Raw genomic sequence first — 21647 nt, 5'->3', positions numbered from 1 at the left:
AGTATGGTGGGGTATGGTGCAGTATGTTTGGGTATGGTGCAGTATGGTGGGGTATGGTGCAGTATGATGGGGTATGGTGCAGTATGATGGGGTATGGTGCAGTATGGTGGGGTATGATGGGGTATGGTGCAGTATGATGGGGTATGGTGCAGTATGATGGGGTATGGTGCAGTATGATGGGGTATGTTACAGTATGGTGGGGTATGATGAGGTATGGTGCAGTATGGTGGGGTGTGGTGCAGTATGTTACAGTATGATGAGGCATGTTGGGGTATGGTGCAGTATGTTGGGGTACGGTGCAGTATGTTACAGTATGGTGCAGTATGATGGGGTATGGTGCAGTATGATGGGGTATGGTGCAGTATGGTAGGGTATGGTGCAGTATGGTGGGGTATGATGAGGTATGGTGCAGTATGGTGGGGTGTGGTGCAGTATGTTACAGTATGATGAGGCATGTTGGGGTATGGTGCAGTATGTTGGGGTACGGTGCAGTATGTTACAGTATGGTGGGGTATGGTGCAGTATGGTGCAATATGGTGGGGTATGGTGCAGTATGTTGGGTATGGTGCAGTATGTTACAGTATGGTGCAGTATGGTGGGGTATGGTGCAGTATGTTTGGGTAGGGTGCAGTATGGTGGGGTATGGTGCAGTATGTTTGGGTATGGTGCAGTATGTTGGGTATGGTGCAGTATGTTACAGTATGGTGCAGTATGGTGGGGTATGGTGCAGTATGTTTGGGTATGGTGCAGTATGGTGGGGTATGGTGCAGTATGTTACAGTATGGTGCAGTATGATGGGGTGTGATGCAGTATGGTGGGGTATGGTGCAGTATGTTACAGTAGGGTGCAGTATGGTGGGGTGTGGTGCAGTATGTTTGGGTAGGGTGCAGTATGGTGGGGTATGGTGCAGTATGTTACAGTAGGTGCAGTATGGTGGGGTGTGGTGCAGTATGGTGGGGTATGGTGCAGTATGGTGGGGTATGGTGCAGTATGTTGGGTATGGTGCAGTATGTTACAGTATGGTGGGGTATGGTGCAGTATGTTTGGGTAGGGTGCAGTATTGTGGGGTATGGTACAGTATGGTGCAGTATGGTGGGTATGTTGCAGTATGGTGGGGTATGGTGCAGTATGTTGGGTATGGTGCAGTAGGTTACAGTATGGTGCAGTATGTTACAGTATGGTGCAGTATGGTTCAGTATGGTGCAGTATGTTGGGTATGGTTCAGTATATTACAGTATGGTGCAGTATGTTACAGTATGTTACAGTATGTTACAGTATGGTAGGGTATGTTACAGTATGTTACAGTATATTACAGTATGGTGCAGTATGTTACAGTATGGTGCAGTATGTTACAGTATGTTTACAGTATATTACAGTATGTTACAGTATGGCGCAGTATGTTACAGTATATTACAGTATGGCGCAGTATGTTACAGTATGGTGCAGTATGTTACAGTATATTACAGTATGGTGCAGTATGTTACAGTATGGTGCAGTATGTTACAGTATGGTGCAGTATGTTACAGTATATTACAGTATGGTGCAGTATGTTACAGTATGGTGCAGTATGGTACATTATATTACAGTATGTTACAGTATGTTACAGTATGGTGCAGTATGGTGGGGTATGGTGCAGTATGTTTGGGTAGGGTGCAGTATTGTGGGGTATGGTACAGTATGGTGCAGTATGGTGGGTATGGTGCAGTATGGTGGGGTATGGTGCAGTATGTTGGGTATGGTGCAGTATGTTACAGTATGGTGCAGTATGTTACAGTATGTTACAGTATGGTGCAGTATGTTACAGTATGGTGCAGTATGTTGGGTATGGTTCAGTATATTACAGTATGGTGCAGTATGTTACAGTATGTTACAGTATGGTAGGGTATGTTACAGTATGTTACAGTATGTTACAGTATATTACAGTATGGTACAGTATGTTACAGTATGTTACAGTATGGTGCAGTATGTTACAGTATGTTACAGTATATTACAGTATGTTACAGTATGGCGCAGTATGTTACAGTATATTACAGTATGGTGCAGTATGTTGCAGTATGGTGCAGTATGGTGCAGTATGTTACAGTATATTACAGTATGGTGCAGTATGTTACAGTATGGTGCAGTATGTTACAGTATGGTGCAGTATGTTACAGTATATTACAGTATGGTGCAGTATGTTACAGTATGGTGCAGTATGTTACAGTATGGTGCAGTATGGTGCAGTATATTACAGTATGTTACAGTATATTACAGTATGGTGCAGTATGTTACAGTTTGGTGCAGTATGTTACAGTATGGTGCAGTATGTTACAGTATGTTACAGTATATTACAGTATGGTGCAGTATGTTACAGTATGTTACAGTATATTACAGTATGGTGCAGTATGTTACAGTATGGTGCAGTATGTTACAGTATGGTGCAGTATGTTACAGTATGTTACAGTATGGTGCAGTATGTTACAGTATGGTGCAGTATGTTACAGTATGGTGCAGTATGTTACAGTATGTTACAGTATGGTGCAGTATGGTGCAGTATGTTACAGTATATTACAGTATGGTGCAGTATGTTACAGTATGGTGCAGTATGTTACAGTATGGTGCAGTATGTTACAGTATATTACAGTATGGTGCAGTATGTTACAGTATGGTGTAGCATGTTACAGTATATTACAGTGTGGTGCAGTATGTTACAGTATGGTGCAGTATGTTACAGTATGGTGCAGCATGGTGCAGTATGTTACAGTATGGTGCAGTATATTACAGTATGTTACAGTATATTACAGTATGCTGCAGCATGGTGCAGTATGTTACAGTATGGTGCAGTATGTTACAGTATGTTACAGTATGGTGCAGTATGGTGCAGTATGTTACAGTATGGTGCAGTATGTTACAGTATGGTGCAGTATGTTACAGTATGGTGCAGTATGGTGCAGTATGTTACAGTATGGTGCAGTATGGTGCAGTATGTTACAGTATGTTACAGTATGGTGCAGTATGTTACAGTATGTTACAGTATGGTGCAGTATGTTGGGTATGGTGCAGTATGGTGCAGTATGGTGCAGTATGTTACAGTATGGTGCAGTATGGTGCAGTATGGTGCAGTATGTTGGGTATGGTGCAGTATGGTGCAGTATGTTACAGTATGGTGCAGTATGGTGCAGTATATTACAGTATGTTACAGTATGGTGCAGTATGGTGCAGTATGGTGCAGTATGGTGCAGTATATTACAGTATGTTACAGTATGGTGCAGTATGTTACAGTATGGTGCAGTATGTTACAGTATGGTGTAGTATGTTGGGTATGGTGCAGTATGTTACAGTATGTTACAGTATGGTGCAGTATGTTACATAATGGTGCAGTATGTTACAGTATGGTGCAGTATGGGTACCAACTGAGGATAAGGGGGAACCAAACTAAAAACAGGCTTTAAATATTTGAAGACAAGTTTAAAGTTAGTTCCCCATTGGGACTTGAAATGTCTTATTCCTTGTCTGGTCTCTTTATTTTGGGGGCATTTGTAACTCCGCCCCTCACTACAGTGTTTATGTAAAGTGGCAGTTGTGTTTGACAGTTGGTCTGAAGGGAGGAGGCTGAAACAGAGGGGGAACTGGCACAGGACTGTCAACCATTTTAACATGACACTATCAAGACATAGACATAAAGTTGAAGTCGGAAGTTTACATACACCTCAGCCAAATACATTTAAACTCAGTTTTTCACAATTCCTGACATTTAATCCTAGTAAAAACATCCCTGTTTTAGGTCAGTTAGGATCACCACTTTATTTTAAGAATGTGAAATGTCAGAATAATAGTAGAGATATGTCACGATTGTCTTAGGAACATTCAGACCAAAGCGCAGCGTGACATCGGTTGGACATATTTTATTGATAAGTGAAACGCACAAAAAACAATAACGCGACACGTGCCGCTCATGCAGTGCTCACAGGCACTGAAACGAGATCCCACAAAACACAGTAGGGAAATGGCTGCCTAAATATGATCCCCAATCAGAGACAACGCTAAACAGCTGCTTCTGATTGGAAACCATACCAGGCCAACGTAGAAATAAACACACTAGATCACCCACCCTAGTCACACCCCGACCTAAGCAAAATAGAGAATAAAAAGGCTCTCTATGATCAGAGCGTGACAAGATAATGATTTATTTCAGCTTTTTTTTCACATTCCCAGTGGGTCAGAAGTTTACATACACTCAATTAGTATTTGATAGCATTGCCTTTAAATTGTTTAACTTGGGTCAAACGTTTCGGGTAGCCTTCCAGAAGCTTCCCACAATAAATTGGGTGAATTTTGGCCCATTCCTCCTGACAGAGCTGGTGTAACTGAGTCAGGTTGGTAGGCCTCCTTGCTTGCACACGCTTTTTCAGTTCTGCCCACAAATGTTCAATAGGATTGAGGTCAGGGCTTTGTGATGGCCCTCGAATACCTTGACTTTGTTGTCCTTTTTGCCACAACTTTGGAAGTATGATTGCGGTCATTGTCCATTTGGAAGACTCATTTGCGACCAAGCTTTAACTTCCTGACTGTGATGTCTTGAGATCTTGCTTCAATATATCCATGTAATTTTCCTTCGTCATGATGACATCTATTTTGAGAAGTGCACCAGGCCCTCCTGCAGCAAAGCACCCCCAAAACATGATGCTACCACCTACGTTTTTTCTTACCCTCTCTCTGTCTCTCTTTCGTCTCTCCCTGTTTTTTCTTACCCTCTCTCTGTCTCTCTCTCGTCTCTCCCTGTTATTCTTACCCTCTCTCTGTCTCTCTTTCGTCTCCCTGTTTTTTCTTACCCTCTCTCTGTCTCTCTCTCGTCTCCCTGTTTTTTCTATCCCTCTCTCTGTCTCTCTCTCTCGTCTCCCTGTTTTTTCTGTCCCTCTCTCTTTCTCATCTCTCTTTCTGTCTCCCTCTATTTCTCCCTCTCTGTCTTTCTCCCTCTCTTCTACCCTCTCTCTCACCTTGTCTCTCTTTCTCTCTCTGGCATTCAGACAGCTCCTCCTCAGACAGTTCCTCCTCTGTTACCTCTCCTTCCTTTCCGGACTGAGTCTCCTCAGACAGCTCCTCCTCAGACAGCTCCTCCTCTGTTACCTCTCCTTCCTTTCCGGACTGAGTCTCCTCAGACAGCTCCTCCTCAGACAGCTCCTCCTCTGTTACCTCTCCTTCCTTTCCGGACTGAGTCTCCTCAGACAGCTCCTCCTCAGACAGCTCCTCCTCTGTTACCTCTCCTTCCTTTCCGGACTGAGTCTCCTCAGACAGCTCCTCCTCAGACAGCTCCTCCTCTGTTACCTCTCCTTCCTTTCCGGACTGAGTCTCCTCAGACAGCTCCTCCTCAGACAGCTCCTCCTCTGTTACCTCTCCTTCCTTTCCAGACTGAGTCTCCTCAGACAGCTCCTCCTCAGACAGCTCCTCCTCTGTTACCTCTCCTTCCTTTCCGGACTGAGTCTCCTCAGACAGCTCCTCCTCAGACAGCTCCTCCTCTGTTACCTCTCCTTCCTTTCCGACTGAGTCTCCTCAGACAGCTCCTCCTCAGACAGCTCCTCCTCTGTTACCTCTCCTTCCTTTCCAGACTGAGTCTCCTCAGACAGCTCCTCCTCAGACAGCTCCTCCTCTGTTACCTCTCCTTCCTTTCCAGACTGAGTCTCCTCAGACAGCTCCTCCTCAGACAGCTCCTCCTCTGTTACCTCTCCTTCCTTTCCAGACTGCGTCTCCTCAGACAGCTCCTCCTCAGACAGCTCCTCCTCAGACAGTTCCTCCTCTGTTACCTCTCCTTCCTTTCCGGACTGAGTCTCCTCAGACAGCTCCTCCTCAGACAGCTCCTCCTCAGACAGCTCCTCCTCTGTTACCTCTCCTTCCTTTCCGGACTGAGTCTCCTCAGACAGCTCCTCCTCAGACAGCTCCTCCTCTGTTACCTCTCCTTCCTTTCCGGACTGAGTCTCCTCAGACAGCTCCTCCTCAGACAGCTCCTCCTCTGTTACCTCTCCTTCCTTTCCGGACTGAGTCTCCTCAGACAGCTCCTCCTCAGACAGCTCCTCCTCTGTTACCTCTCCTTCCTTTCCGGACTGAGTCTCCTCAGACAGCTCCTCCTCAGACAGCTCCTCCTCAGACAGCTCCTCCTCTGTTACCTCTCCTTCCTTTCCGGACTGAGTCTCCTCAGACAGCTCCTCCTCAGACAGCTCCTCCTCAGACAGCTCCTCCTCTGTTACCTCTCCTTCCTTTCCGGACTGAGTCTCCTCAGACAGCTCCTCCTCTGTTACCTCTCCTTCCTTTCCGGACTGAGTCTCCTCAGACAGCTCCTCCTCAGACAGCTCCTCCTCTGTTACCTCTCCTTCCTTTCCGGACTGAGTCTCCTCAGACAGCTCCTCCAGCTCCTCCTCAGACAGCTCCTCCTCAGACAGCTGTTACCTCTCCTTCCTTTCCGGACTGAGTCTCCTCAGACAGCTCCTCCTCAGACAGCTCCTCCTCTGTTACCTCTCCTTCCTTTCCGGACTGAGTCTCCTCAGACAGCTCCTCCTCAGACAGCTCCTCCTCTGTTACCTCTCCTTCCTTTCCAGACTGAGTCTCCTCAGACAGCTCCTCCTCAGACAGCTCCTCCTCAGACAGCTCCTCCTCAGACAGCTCCTCCTCAGACAGCTCCTCCTCAGACAGCTCCTCCTCAGACAGCTCCTCCTCTGTTACCTCTCCTTCCTTTCCGGACTGAGTCTCCTCAGACAGCTCCTCCTCAGACAGCTCCTCCTCTGTTACCTCTCCTTCCTTTCCGGACTGAGTCTCCTCAGACAGCTCCTCCTCTGTTACCTCTCCTTCCTTTCCGGACTGAGTCTCCTCAGACAGCTCCTCCTCAGACAGCTCCTCCTCTGTTACCTCTCCTTCCTTTCCGGACTGAGTCTCCTCAGACAGCTCCTCCTCAGACAGCTCCTCCTCAGACAGCTCCTCCTCAGACAGCTCCTCCTCTGTTACCTCTCCTTCCTTTCCGGACTGAGTCTCCTCAGACAGCTCCTCCTCAGACAGCTCCTCCTCTGTTACCTCTCCTTCCTTTCCAGACTGAGTCTCCTCAGACAGCTCCTCCTCAGACAGCTCCTCCTCTGTTACCTCTCCTTCCTTTCCGACTGAGTCTCCTCAGACAGCTCCTCCTCAGACAGCTCCTCCTCTGTTACCTCTCCTTCCTTTCCGGACAGCTCCTCCTCAGACAGCTCCTCCTCAGACAGCTCCTCCTCTGACCTCTCCTTCCTTTCCGGACTGAGTCTCCTCAGACAGCTCCTCCTCAGACAGCTCCTCCTCTGTTACCTCTCCTTCCTTTCCAGACTGAGTCTCCTCAGACAGCTCCTCCTCAGACAGCTCCTCCTCTGTTACCTCTCCTTCCTTTCCAGACTGAGTCTCCTCAGACAGCTCCTCCTCAGACAGCTCCTCCTCTGTTACCTCTCCTTCCTTTCCGGACTGAGTCTCCTCACAGGTCTACAAGCTGTGCTGATGTTTTTTCATTTATGCATCACTTATCTCTTCCACCGGTGTGAGGCAGAGCAGAGAGCTCCGCTGCACAGTGCATACATATTTAACAACACAGAGTGTGTGTGTGTTTTTTTGCAGGCATGTACATCCCCAGCTGCGATGAGGACGGCTACTACAGGCAGCTGCAGTGTGACCAGAGCATGGGAGAGTGTTGGTGTGTCGACCAGCACGGAGGAGAAATTATGGGCTCTAGAATCCATGGCAACCCTGACTGTGGTAAGAGCTCTAGGGCTGTAGGGAAGAGCTTCTTGGTGGTTATACAATAACAAAAAGCAGGCATTGTGATTGGTTGAGACGCGTTCTAAGCCACGCTAAAAAAACAACTGTTTAGTATGGGTCAGCCTATGAGAAATGCCTGCGCATCCAGTGTCCCATCAACCATTTCATTAACTTGATGTCTACTGTAAAAAGCATCTAGACATGATATCCCCTTGCTTCTAGCCTAACATTTGGTTTGCAACAACAGGGGGGTTGTTAGCTTCTATAGGTTTGTACAGACGTTTCTGTTTGTCTCTGGACATTTGCAACATTGTTTCGATATTGAAATTGGATCTCCACTATCCTATTGAGAATGAATTAACGTGTCAGGATGAGACGGACATCTTTTATCGGCCAGTCGAAATCATGAACCAGCATATTTTTTTATGGATATATGCAAAGAAGTGTCAGTATAAAAACAAGGCAAACAACATGTTATTTTGTCTTCACTGTTTAACGTGACTGGAAGTTAGCCCTCGTTGGCTAGCTAGCAAGCAAGGGATAAGAGCCCTCGTTGGCTAGCTAGCAAGCAAGGGATAAGAGCCCTCGTTGGCTAGCTAGGCTAAGAGCCCTAGCTAGCAAGCAAGGGATAAGAGGATAAGATAAGAGCCCTCGTTGGCTAGCTAGCAAGCAAGGGATAAGAGCCCTCGTTGGCTAGCTAGCAAGCAAGGGATAAGAGCCCTCGTTGGCTAGCTAGCAAGCAAGGGATAAGAGCCCTCGTTGGCTAGCTAGCAAGCAAGGATAAGAGCCCTCGTTGGCTAGCTAGCAAGCAAGGGATAAGAGCCCTCGTTGGCTAGCTAGCAAGCAAGGGATAAGAGCCCTCGTTGGCTAGCTAGCAAGCAAGTGATAAGAGCCCTCGTTGGCTAGCTAGCAAGCAAGGGATAAGAGCGTTGCCAGCCAGTAAGGCAATGGAACATTTAGAACATAACTGGGTTGAGTCTGTAGACACAGAACAAAAAGACTTAACGACTGGGTCGTGTCCATAGATACAGAACAAAAAGACTTAACGACTGGGTCGTGTCCATAGATACAGAACAAAAAGACTTAACGACTTGGTTGTGTCAATAGATACAGAACAAAAAGACTGAACGACTGGGTCGCGTCTGTAGATACAGAACAAAAAGACTGAACGACTGGGTCGCGTCTGTAGGTACAGAACAAAAAGACTTAACGACTGGGTCGCGTCTGTAGATACAGAACAAAAAGACTGAACGACTGGGTCGCGTCTGTAGATACAGAACAAAAAGACTGAACGACTGGGTCGCGTCTCCGTCAACCTAACCAGAATGAAGCCAACCTTACTGAAGCATATATCACTCGTTGGCCAATCCTTCTGTTCTGGCACAGATCTACTATTCACTGGAATCCTCTCAGGATCCCTCACCCTTGACCCGTCCTCCTCTACTTTCTTCACTGCCTCCGCGTACGACACTGTCTGCACTACTCTGACTCAAAGCCACCTCAATCTGCCTCTCTCACAGCAGACACTTCCGATCCCCAGCATCATAGACACCCCTACAGTTAACACACACACCACTTTATCCACCGAAACGACACAATCCTCTTTCCCATTGCCCTCCTGCACACTTCCCACATCTTGGAATCTCCGTCCTTTACACCGCTGTGACATGGCCATAAACGTGGCACCTGAAACACTGCAGTGGATCCGGAACAGAAGCTCTAACAGGAGACCTGATATATCCTAACATGGCTTTGTTGGGTAGAGACTCTGACTCAAAACCAAGTGGAGGCTTCTGAGGGGAGAACGGCTCATAATGTCTGGAACAGAGCTAATGGAATGGCATCAAACACATGGAAACAAATGTATTTGATGCTATTCCACTCCAGCCATGACCACGAGCCCGTCCTCCCCAATTAAGGTGCCACCAACCTCCAGTGTTCAAAACTCAAAAGGACTGACGGTGACTCCTCTGTTGCACCATGCTCACCACCGGGTCTGCGTCGCACCAAACGACGAGCGTCACCAACACCAGGAATCTTCAACTTCAATTGTTCCACCTCCAAACCTAACGCTACCCCAGAAACCCCTCCCTTTAATGGTGCCCTGTAACTAAGTGTAAAGCAAGATACAGGTCTTTCCCCAAGTTGCGTCGCACAGAGAGCCCTGCTCCCTATGATCTGAATAAACACAAACAAACATCACCAGTCCACTTCGGGTTACCTTCACCGGCTCAACAGCGCCCACCATCTTTTACACCCAACCTGAAACCACCCGTGAATCAGCCAAAAGGCCTGGTTCCGCTCTCACTCCCACTGGACCAAACTTGTCTTTATCAATAACCATGTCCATCAATGCAAGTCTCTGGCTCCGAGATCCTCACAACACCATCTATGCCTTTACCTCCAGGAGTGGAACTGGCGTCCGCCTCACTCTGTTTGAACTTGTCATCAGTCTTCCTCTTCATACCCTCTCCATTGTTATTGTTAGCTTCAATAGATTCAAACCTCCCTCAGTCTTCCTCTTCATACCCTCTCCATTGTTATTGTTAGCTTCAATAGACTCAAACCTCCCTCAGTCTTCCTCTTCATACCCTCTCCATTGTTATCGTTAGCTTCAATAGATTCAAACCTCCCTCAGTCTTCCTCTTCATACCCTCTCCATTGTTATTGTTAGCTTCAATAGATTCAAACCTCCCTGTCTTCCTCTTCATACCCTCTCCATTGTTATTGTTAGCTTCAATAGATTCAAACCTCCCTGTCTTCCTCTTCATACCCTCTCCATTGTTATTGTTAGCTTCAATAGATTCAAACCTCTCTCAGTCTTCCTCTTCATACCCTCTCCATTGTTATTGTTAGCTTCAATAGATTCAAACCTCCCTGTCTTCCTCTTCATACCCTCTCCATTGTTATTGTTAGCTTCAATAGATTCAAACCTCCCTGTCTTCCTCTTCATACCCTCTCCATTGTTATTGTTAGCTTCAATAGATTCAAACCTCAGTCTTCCTCTTCATACCCTCTCCATTGTTATTGTTAGCTTCTATAGATTCAAACCTCCCTCAGTCTTCCTCTTCATACCCTCTCCATAGTTATTGTTAGCTTTGATAGATTCAAACCTCCCTCAGTCTTCCTCTCCATTGTTATTGCTAGTTCCAATAGATTCAAACCTCCCTCAGTCTTTTCAACCTTCTCTCACTTTCAAATCACATTTTATTGGTCACATGGTGAGCAAATGTTATTGAGAGTGTAGTGTAGGGAAATGCTTTCCCTCCCTTTTTGTATTTATTAAGGATCCCCATTGGCTGTTGCCAAGGCAACAGCTACTCTTCCTGGGGCCCAAACACATTAAAGCACTTACATATAAAACATAATATAAAACAGTACATCATAAAACATTATCACACCACTACATATCTACAATACAAAATGTGTAATACCACCATACAACAATACTACAATGTACGTGTGTGTAGAGTGCGTGTGCTAGCGTGTGCGTGTGTCTGTATCTTTGTGTGTGTCTCTTCACAGTCCCCGCTGTTCCATAAGGTGTATTTTTACCTGCTTTTTAAAAATCTGATTCTACTGCTTGCATCAGTTACCTGATGTGGAATAGAGTTCCATGTAGCCATGGCTCTATGTAGTACTGTGTGCCTCCCATAGTCTGTTCTGGACTTGGGGACTGTGAAGAGACCTCTGCTGGCATTTCTTGTGGGGTATGCATGGGTGTCAGAGCTGTGTTCTAGTTTTTTAAACAGACAGCTCGGTTCATTCAGCTTGTCAACACTTTTTTCAAAAACAAGTAGTGATGAAGTCAATCTCTCCTCCACTTTGAACCAGGAGAGATTTACATGCATATCATTAATGTTAGCTCTCCGTGTACTTTTAAGGGCCAGCCGTGCTGCCCTGTTCTGAGACAATAGTAATTTTCCAAAGTCTCTCTTTGTGGCACCTGACCACACTGCTGAACAGTAGTCCAGGTGCGACAAAACTATGGCCTGTAGGACCTGCCTTGTTGATAGTGTTGTTAAGAAGCTCGCATCCGCTACAAGACCATGGTGCTTGCCTACGGAGCTGTGAGGGGAACGGCACCTCAGTACCTCCAGGCTCTGATCAGGCCCTACACCCAAACAAGGGCACTGCGTTCATCCACCTCTGGCCTGCTCGCCTCCCTACCATATATTATATCACAACGGTTTGATTTGTCTTATCTTAGCAATTTCTTCTCAGCTAGCTACATAGCCGTCTTTGTATCAAAGATAATTGCGTAGTTATCGTATTTCGCCGTCCTAACGTAGTCTTCACTAGCCAGCTAGCTAACGTCCACTGATTAGCTGCACTGAGAAACTTTTACACTCAACTGAACGACTTGATTAGTTTAGTGTTAGCTACCTACATAGCTGTCTTTGCTGTCTTCGTATCATCGTATCATCGTATCCAAGATAATTGTGTTGTTTAGGTTTAGAGTGTGTAGTCTTAGAGTGATTATCTTAATTTACCGAGGTTAGCTAGCCAGCTATTTGTCGTCCTTAACGTAGGTGACTCTGCTAGCTAGCCAACAGCTAGCCAACGCTAGCCAACGTCTTCTGTATAGAACTCAACTACCCGGTCGCATTCACAGGTTGTATCACATTTTCACTTCATTTCATTACAGTACAACGGTTTGATTTGTTTGATCGTAGCTAGCTACTTAGCTAGCTACATAGCCGTCTTTGTATCAAAGATAATTGTGTAGTCTAGAGCGATTTTCTAGGTTCGCTAGCCATCTATTGTCGTTCTTTTAACGCAACGTAACGTAAACAACACTGCTAGCTAGCCTGCTAGCCCCCGAATAGCAACACTGCAGAAACTATTACACTCAACGGAATGACTTGATTAGTGTAGTGTCAACAACGCACCCACTGCCAGCTGGCCTACTTCAGCAGTACTGTATCATTTTAATCATTTTAGTCAATAAGATTCTTGCTACGTAGCTTAACTTTCTGAACATTCGAGACGTGTAGTCCACTTGTCATTCCAATCTCCTTTGCATTAGCGTAGCCTCTTCTGTAGCCTGTCAACTATGTGTCTGTTTATCCCTGTTCTCTCCTCTCTGCACAGACCATACAAACGCTCCTCACCGCGTGGCCGCGGCCACCCTACTCTGGTGGTCCCAGCGCGCACGACCCACGTGGAGTTCCAGGTCTCCGGTAGCCTCTGGAACTGCCAATCTGCGGTCAACAAGGCAGAGTTCATCTCAGCCTATGCCTCCCTCCAGTCCCTCGACTTCTTGGCACTGACGGAAACATGGATAACCACAGACAACACTGCTACTCCTACTGCTCTCTCTTCGTCCGCCCACGTGTTCTCGCACACCCCGAGAGCATCTGGTCAGCGGGGTGGTGGCACCGGGATCCTCATCTCTCCCAAGTGGTCATTCTCTCTTTCTCCCCTTACCCATCTGTCTATCGCCTCCTTTGAATTCCATGCTGTCACAGTTACTAGCCCTTTCAAGCAACATCCTTATCATTTATCGCCCTCCAGGTTCCCTCGGAGAGTTCATCAATGAGCTTGATGCCTTGATAAGCTCCTTTCCTGAGGACGGCTCACCTCTCACAGTTCTGGGCGACTTTAACCTCCCCACGTCTACCTTTGACTCTTTCCTCTCTGCCTCCTTCTTTCCACTCCTCTCCTCTTTTGACCTCACCCTCTCACCTTCCCCCTACTCACAAGGCAGGCAATACGCTCGACCTCATCTTTACTAGATGCTGTTCTTCCACTAACCTCACTGCAACTCCCCTCCAAGTCTCCGACCACTGCCTTGTATCCTTTTCCCTCTCGCTCTCATCCAACACCTCCCACACTGCCCCTACTCGGATGGTATCGCGCCGTCCCAACCTTCGCTCTCTCTCCCCCGCTACTCTCTCCTCTTCCATCCTATCATCTCTTCCCTCCGCTCAAACCTTCTCCCACCTATCTCCTGATTCTGCCTCCTCAACCCTCCTCTCCTCCCTCTCTGCATCCCTTGACTCTCTATGTCCCCTATCCTCCAGGCCGGCTCGGTCCTCCCCTCCCGCTCCGTGGCTCGATGACTCATTGCGAGCTCACAGAACAGGGCTCCGGGCAGCCGAGCGGAAATGGAGGAAAACTCGCCTCCCTGCGGACCTGGCATCCTTTCACTCCCTCCTCTCTACATTTTCCTCCTCTGTCTCTGCTGCTAAAGCCACTTTCTACCACGCTAAATTCCAAGCATCTGCCTCTAACCCTAGGAAGCTCTTTGCCACCTTCTCCTCCCTCCTGAATCCTCCGCCCCTCCCCCCCCTCCTCCCTCTCTGCAGATGACTTCGTCAACCATTTTGAAAAGAAGGTCGACGACATCCGATCCTCGTTTGCTAAGTCAAACGACACCGCTGGTTCTGCTCACACTGCCCTACCCTGTGCTCTGACCTCTTTCTCCCCTCTCTCTCCAGATGAAATCTCGCGTCTTGTGACGGCCGGCCGCCCAACAACCTGCCCGCTTGACCCTATCCCCTCCTCTCTTCTCCAGACCATTTCCGGAGACCTTCTCCCTTACCTCACCTCGCTCATCAACTCATCCCTGACCGTTGGCTACGTCCCTTCCGTCTTCAAGAGAGCGAGAGTTGCACCCCTTCTGAAAAACCTACACTCGATCCCTCCGATGTCAACAATTACAGACCAGTATCCCTTCTTTCTTTTCTCTCCAAAACTCTTGAACGTGCCGTCCTTGGCCAGCTCTCCCGCTATCTCTCTCTGAATGACCTTCTTGATCCAAATCAGTCAGGTTTCAAGACTAGTCATTCAACTGAGACTGCTCTCCTCTGTATCACGGAGGCGCTCCGCACTGCTAAAGCTAACTCTCTCTCCTCTGCTCTCATCCTTCTAGATCTATCGGCTGCCTTCGATACTGTGAACCATCAGATCCTCCTCTCCACCCTCTCCCGAGTTGGGCATCTCCCGGCGCGGCCCACGCTTGGATTGCGTCCTACCTGACAGGTCGCTCCTACCAGGTGGCGTGGCGAGAATCTGTCTCCTCACCACGCGCTCTCACCACTGGTGTCCCCAGGGCTCTGTTCTTGGCCCTCTCCTATTCTCGCTATACACCAAGTCACTTGGCTCTGTCATAACCTCACATGGTCTCTCTTATCATTGCTATGCAGACGACACACAATTAATCTTCTCCTTTCCCCCTTCTGATGACCAGGTGGCGAATCGCATCTCTGCATGTCTGGCAGACATATCAGTGTGGATGACGGATCACCACCTCAAGCTGAACCTCGGCAAGACGGAGCTGCTCTTCCTCCCGGGGGAAGGACTGCCCGTTCCATGATCTCGCCATCACGGTCGACAACTCCATTGTGTCCTCCTCCCAGAGCGCCAAGAACCTTGGCGTGATCCTGGACAACACCCTGTCGTTCTCAACTAACATCAAGGCGGTGGCCCGTTCCTGTAGGTTCATGCTCTACAACATCCGCAGAGTACGACCCTGCCTCACACAGGAAGCGGCGCAGGTCCTAATCCAGGCACTTGTCATCTCCCGTCTGGATTACTGCAACTCGCTGTTGGCTGGGCTCCCTGCCTGTGCCATTAAACCCCTTCAACTCATCCAGAACGCCAGCCCGTCTGGTGTTCAACCTTCCCAAGTTCTCTCACGTCACCCCGCTCCTCCGTTCTCTCCACTGGCTTCCAGTTGAAGCTCGCATCCGCTACAAGACCATGGTGCTTGCCTACGGAGCTGTGAGGGGAACGGCACCTCAGTACCTCCAGGCTCTGATCAGGCCCTACACCCAAACAAGGGCACTGCGTTCATCCACCTCTGGCCTGCTCGCCTCCCTACCACTGAGGAAGTACAGCTCCCGCTCAGCCCAGTCAAAACTGTTCGCTGCCCTGGCCCCCAATGGTGGAACAAACTCCCTCACGACGCCAGGACAGCGGAGTCAATCACCACCTTCCGGAGACACCTGAAACCCCACCTCTTTAAGGAATACCTAGGATAGGTTAAGTAATCCCTCTCACCCCACCCCCCTAAGTTTTAGATGCACTATTGTTAAGTGACTGTCCCACTGGATGTCATAAGGTGAATGCACCAATTTGTAAGTCGCTCTGGATAAGAGCGTCTGCTAAATGACTTAAATGTAAATGTAAATGTAAAAGTACAGTTCCCGCTCAGCCCAGTCAAAACTGTTCGCTGCTCTGGCCCCCCAATGGTGGAACAAACTCCCTCACGACGCCAGGACAGCGGAGTCAATCACCACCTTCCGGAGACACCTGAAACCCCACCTCTTTAAGGAATACCTAGGATAGGATAAGTAATCCTTCTCACCCCCCCCTTAAAAGATTTAGATGCACCATTGTAAAGTGGCTGTTCCACCCAATGTCATAAGGTGAATGCACCAATTTGTAAGTCGCTCTGGATAAGAGCGTCTGCTAAATGACTTAAATGTAAAGGTAGAAACTAGGGCCTGTAGGACCTGCCTTGTTGATAGTGTTGTTAAGAAGGTAGAAACTATGGCCTGTAGGACCTGCCTTGTTGATAGTGTTGTTAAGAAGGTAGAAACTAGGGCCTGTAGGACCTGCCTTGTTGATAGTGTTGTTAAGAAGGTAGAAACTATGGCCTGTAGGACCTGCCTTGTTGATAGTGTTGTTAAGAAGGTAGAAACTATGGCCTGTAGGACCTGCCTTGTTGATAGTGTTGTTAAGAAGGTAGAAACTAGGGCCTGTAGGACCTGCCTTGTTGATAGTGTTGTTAAGGTAGAAACTAGGGCCTGTAGGACCTGCCTTGTTGATAGTGTTGTTAAGAAGGTAGAAACTAGGGCCTGTAGGACCTGCCTTGTTGATAGTGTTGTTAAGAAGGTAGAAACTAGGGCCTGTAGGACCTGCCTTGTTGATAGTGTTGTTAAGAAGGTAGAAACTATGGCCTGTAGGACCTGCCTGGTTGATAGTGTTGTGAAGAAGGTAGAAACTAGGGCCTGTAGGACCTGCCTTGTTGATAGTGTTGTTAAGAAGGTAGAAACTAGGGCCTGTAGGACCTGCCTGGTTGATAGTGTTGTTAAGAAGGTAGAAACTAGGGCCTGTAGGAACTGCCTTGTTGATAGTGTTGTTAAGAAGGTAGAAACTAGGGCCTGTAGGACCTGCCTTGTTGATAGTGTTGTTAAGAAGGTAGAAACTATGGCCTGTAGGACCTGCCTTGTTGATAGTGTTGTTAAGAAGGTAGAAACTAGGGCCTGTAGGACCTGCCTTGTTGATAGTGTTGTTAAGAAGGTAGAAACTAGGGCCTGTAGGACCTGCCTTGTTGATAGTGTTGTGAAGAAGGTAGAAACTAGGGCCTGTAGGACCTGCCTTGTTGATAGTGTTGTGAAGAAGGTAGAAACTAGGGCCTGTAGGACCTGCCTTGTTGATAGTGTTGTTAAGAAGGTAGAAACTAGGACCTGTAGGACCTGCCTTGTTGATAGTGTTGTTAAGAAGGTAGAAACTAGGGCCTGTAGGACCTGCCTTGTTGATAGTGTTGTGAAGAAGGTAGAAACTAGGGCCTGTAGGACCTGCCTTGTTGATAGTGTTGTGAAGAAGGTAGAAACTAGGGCCTGTAGGACCTGCCTTGTTGATAAAATTGTATTGATCACATACACATGTTTAGCAGATGTTATTGCGGGTGCAGCGAAATGCATGTGTTTCTAGCTCCCAATAGTGCAGTAATATCTGACAAGTAATATCTAACAATTTCACAACAATACATACAAATTGAAAGTAAAGGAATGGAATTAAGAATATATACATATTTGGACAAGAAATGTCAGAATCTTAAGAGGAGCTCTTTATTATGGACAGACTTCTCCCCATTTTAGCTACTGTTGTATCATTATGTTTTGACCATGACGCTTTTAGTTTTGGAAATATTTAGGACTAATTTATTCCTTGCCACACATTCTGGACCAAACTGCAGCTCTTTGTTAAGTTTTGCTGTCATTTCTGTCGCTGTAGTAGCTGACGTGCATAGTGTTGAGTCATCCGCATACATAGACACACTGGCTTTACTCAAAGCCAGTAGCAGGTCATTAGTAAAGATTGAAAAAGTAAAGGGCCTAAACAGCTACCCTGGGGAATTCCTGATTCTAACTGGATGATATTTGAGAGGCTTCCATTAAAGAACACCCTCTGTGTTCTGTTGGACAAGTAACTCTTTATCCACATTATAGCAGAGGGTGTAAAGCCATAACACATACGTTTTTCCAGCAGCAGCAGACTAATGTCAAAAGCCGCACTGAAGTCTAACAAAACAACACCTACAATCTTTTTATCATCAATTTTTCCCAGCCAATCATCAGTCATTTGTGTAAGTGTTGTGCTTGTTGAATGTCCTTTCCTATAAGCGTGCTGAAAGTCTGTTGTCAATTTGTTCACTGTGAAATAGCATTGTATCTGGTCAAACAGCATTTTTTTCCCAGGAGTTTACTAAGGGTTGGTAACAGGCTGATTGGTCAGCTATTTGAGCCAGTAAAGTGGGCTTTACTTTTCTTGGTTAGCGGAATGATTTTTGCTTCCTCCAGGCCTGAGGGCACACACTTTCTAGTAGGCTTACATTGAAGATGTGGCAAATAGGAGTGGCAATATCGTCTGCTACTATCCTCAGTCATTTCCCATCTAGATTGTCAGACCCCGGTGGCTTGTCATTGTTGATAGACATCAATATTTTTTTCACCTCTTCCACACTCACTTTACGGAATTCAAAAGTCCAATTCTTGTCTTTCATCATTTGGCCAGATATACTTGGATGTGTAGTGTCAGCGTTTGTTGCTGGCATCTCATACCTAAATTTGCTAATGTTACCAATGAAAAATTCCTTAAAGTAGTTGGCGATATCAGTGAGTTTTGTGAAGAATGAGCCATCTGATTCATGATGGAGCCGAGTTTGCCTTTGTTTCACAAATGTTAATTTAAGGTGCTCCAAAGCTTTTTACTATCATTCTTTATATCATTTATTTTTGTTTCATAGTGTAGTTTATTTTTTTATTTAGTTTAGTTACATGATTTCTTAATTTGCAGTACCTTTAGCCAATCAGTTGGGCTGCTAGACTTATGTGCCATACATTTTGCCTCATCCCTCTCAACCATACCATTTTTAAATTCCTCATCAATCCAAGGAGATTTAACAGTTTTTACCATCATTTTCTTAACTGGTGCTTATTAGTAACTGGAATAAGTAGTTTCATATGTGTGTCAAGTACAGCGTCTGGTTGCTCCTCATTACACACTACAGACCAGCAGCGTCTGGTTGCTCCTCATTACACACCACAGACCAGCAGCGTCTGGTTGCTCCTCATTACACACCACAGACCAGCAGCGTCTGGTTGCTCCTCATTATACACCACAGACCAGCAGCGTCTGGTTGCTCCTCATTACACACCACAGACCAGCAGCATCTGGTTGCTCCTCATTACACACCACAGACCAGCAGCGTCTGGTTGCTCCTCATTACACACCACAGACCAGCAGCATCTGGTTGCTCCTCATTACACACCACAGACCAGCAGCATCTGGTTGCTCCTCATTACACACCACAGACCAGCAGCATCTGGTTGCTCCTCATTACACACCACAGACCAGCAGCATCTGGTTGCTCCTCATTACACACCACAGACCACCAGCGTCTGGTTGCTCCTCATTACACACCACAGACTAGCATCGTCTGGTTGCTCCTCATTACACACTACAGACCAGCAGCGTCTGGTTGCTCCTCATTACACACCACAGACCAGCAGCGTCTGGTTGCTCCTCGTTACACACCACAGAGCAGCAAATATTCTTTACATCACTACGATCATCACTGAATCACTACGAAACTTATTGTGTGAGCTCTTATACACTATATTAGGCCCAGCCTTTGGAACTTTTGTTTTTCCTTAGATATGGCTACTGTATTGGGGATCACTACATCCTATGCATTTGAATACTGCTTTAAAGCAATCCTCCTCCCGTAAATCAATTACTCGACTATTCAAGCAGAAATCTGTTTTTAGCCTCTTCGAGAGACATGCTAAGCCCTGTACTCCCTCTACTTACAGCACTTTGCTTCGCCTCCTAACTATGACCGCAGCACAGCTGTGCTAAAAAAGTTGTTTTGCACGCCCTCTCATGTACAATTGTTTTAGTATTACAGGCTGTAGGGCTGTATAGAGGTGTAGGGCTGTATAGAGGTATAGGGCTGTAGGGCTGTATAGAGGTATAGGGTTGTATAGAGGTATAGGGCTGTAGGGCTGTATAGAGGTATAGGGCTGTATAGAGGTATAGGGCTGTAGGGCTGTATAGAGGTATAGGGCTGTATAGAGGTATAGGGCTGTATAGAGGTGTAGGGCTGTATAGAGGTATAGGGCTGTATAGAGGTATAGGGCTGTATAGAGGTATAGGGCTGTAGGGCTGTATAGAGGTATAGGGCTGTATAGAGGTATAGGGCTGTAGGGCTGTATAGAGGTATAGGGCTGTAGTGAATAACTTATTGGTGGTTATATAATAACAATCAGTATTATGGGCTGTATAGGGGTATAGTGCTGTATAGGGGTATAGTGCTATATAGGGCTGTATAGTGGTTTGGGGCTGTATGACTGTATAGGGGTTTAGGGGTATAGGGCTGTATAGGGGTTTAGGGCTGTATAGGGGTTTAGGGCTATAGGGGTTTAGGGCTATAGGGCTGTATAGGGGTTTAGGGCTGTATAGGGGTTTAGGGCTATAGGGCTGTATAGGGGTTTAGGGCTGTATAGGGGTTTAGGGCTATAGGGCTGTATAGGGGTTTAGGGCTGTATAGGGGTTTAGGGCTGTATGACTGTATAGGGGTTTAGGGCTATATAGGGGTTTAGGGCTATTTGTAAGTCGCTCTGGATAAGAGCGTCTGCTAAATGACTTAAATGTAAATATAGAGGTTTAGGGCTATATAGGGGTTTAGGGCTATATAGGGGTTTAGGGCTATATAGGGCTGTATGACTGTATAGGGGTATAGGGCTGTATAGGGGTTTAGGGCTGTATAGGGGTTTAGGGCTGTATAGGGGTTTAGGGCTATAGGGCTGTATAGGGGTTTAGGGCTGTATGACTGTATAGGGATTTAGGGCTATAGGGCTGTATAGGGGTTTAGGGCTATAGGGGTTTCCGGCTATAGGGGTTTAGGGCTATAGGTGTTTAGGGCTATAGGGGTTTAGGGCTATAGGGGTTTAGGGCTATATAGGGGTTAAGGCTGTATAGGGGTTTAGGGCTATAGGGCTGCATAGGGGTTTAGGGCTATAGGGGTTTAGGGCTATAGGGGTTTACGGCTATAGGGGTTTAGGGCTATAGGGGTTTAGGGCTATAGGGGTTTACGGCTATAGGGGTTTAGGGCTATAGGGGTTTAGGGCTATAGGGGTTTAGGGCTATAGGGGTTTAGGGCTATAGGGGTTTAGGGCTATATAGGGGTTAAGGCTGTATAGGGGTTTAGGGCTATAGGGCTGCATAGGGGTTTAGGGCTATAGGGGTTTAGGGTTATAGGGGTTTAGGTCTGTATGACTGTATAGGGCTGTATAGGGGTTTAGGGCTATAGGGGTTTAGGGCTGTATGACTGTATAGGGCTGTATAGGGGTTTAGAGCTGTATAGGGGTTTAGGGCTATAGGGCTGTATAGGGGTTTAGGGCTGTATGACTGTATAGGGCTGTATAGGGGTTTAGAGCTGTATAGGGGTTTAGGGCTGTATAGGGGTTTAGGGCTGTATGACTGTATAGGGCTGTGTAGGGGTTTAGAGCTGTATAGGGGTTTAGGGCTATAGGGGTTTATGGCTGTATGACTGTATAGGGGTTTAGAGCTGTATAGGGGTTTAGGGCTGTATATGAGTTTAGAGCTGTATAGGGCTATAGGGCTGTATGACTGTATAGGGCTATATAGGGGTATAAGGCTGTAGGACT

The 21647-nt window shown here is 46.9% G+C and overlaps 1 pseudogene; it reads left to right on the top strand.

The window, feature by feature from the left end:
• The window catches only part of LOC124042224, a 41293-nt pseudogene that overhangs the window by 17221 nt on the left and 2425 nt on the right, over positions 1-21647 (top strand).

This window comes from Oncorhynchus gorbuscha, linkage group LG08, assembly GCF_021184085.1.
Source record: "Oncorhynchus gorbuscha isolate QuinsamMale2020 ecotype Even-year linkage group LG08, OgorEven_v1.0, whole genome shotgun sequence".
NCBI lineage: Eukaryota > Metazoa > Chordata > Actinopteri > Salmoniformes > Salmonidae > Oncorhynchus > Oncorhynchus gorbuscha.
This window is presented reverse-complemented; position numbering and strand designations above follow the sequence as displayed.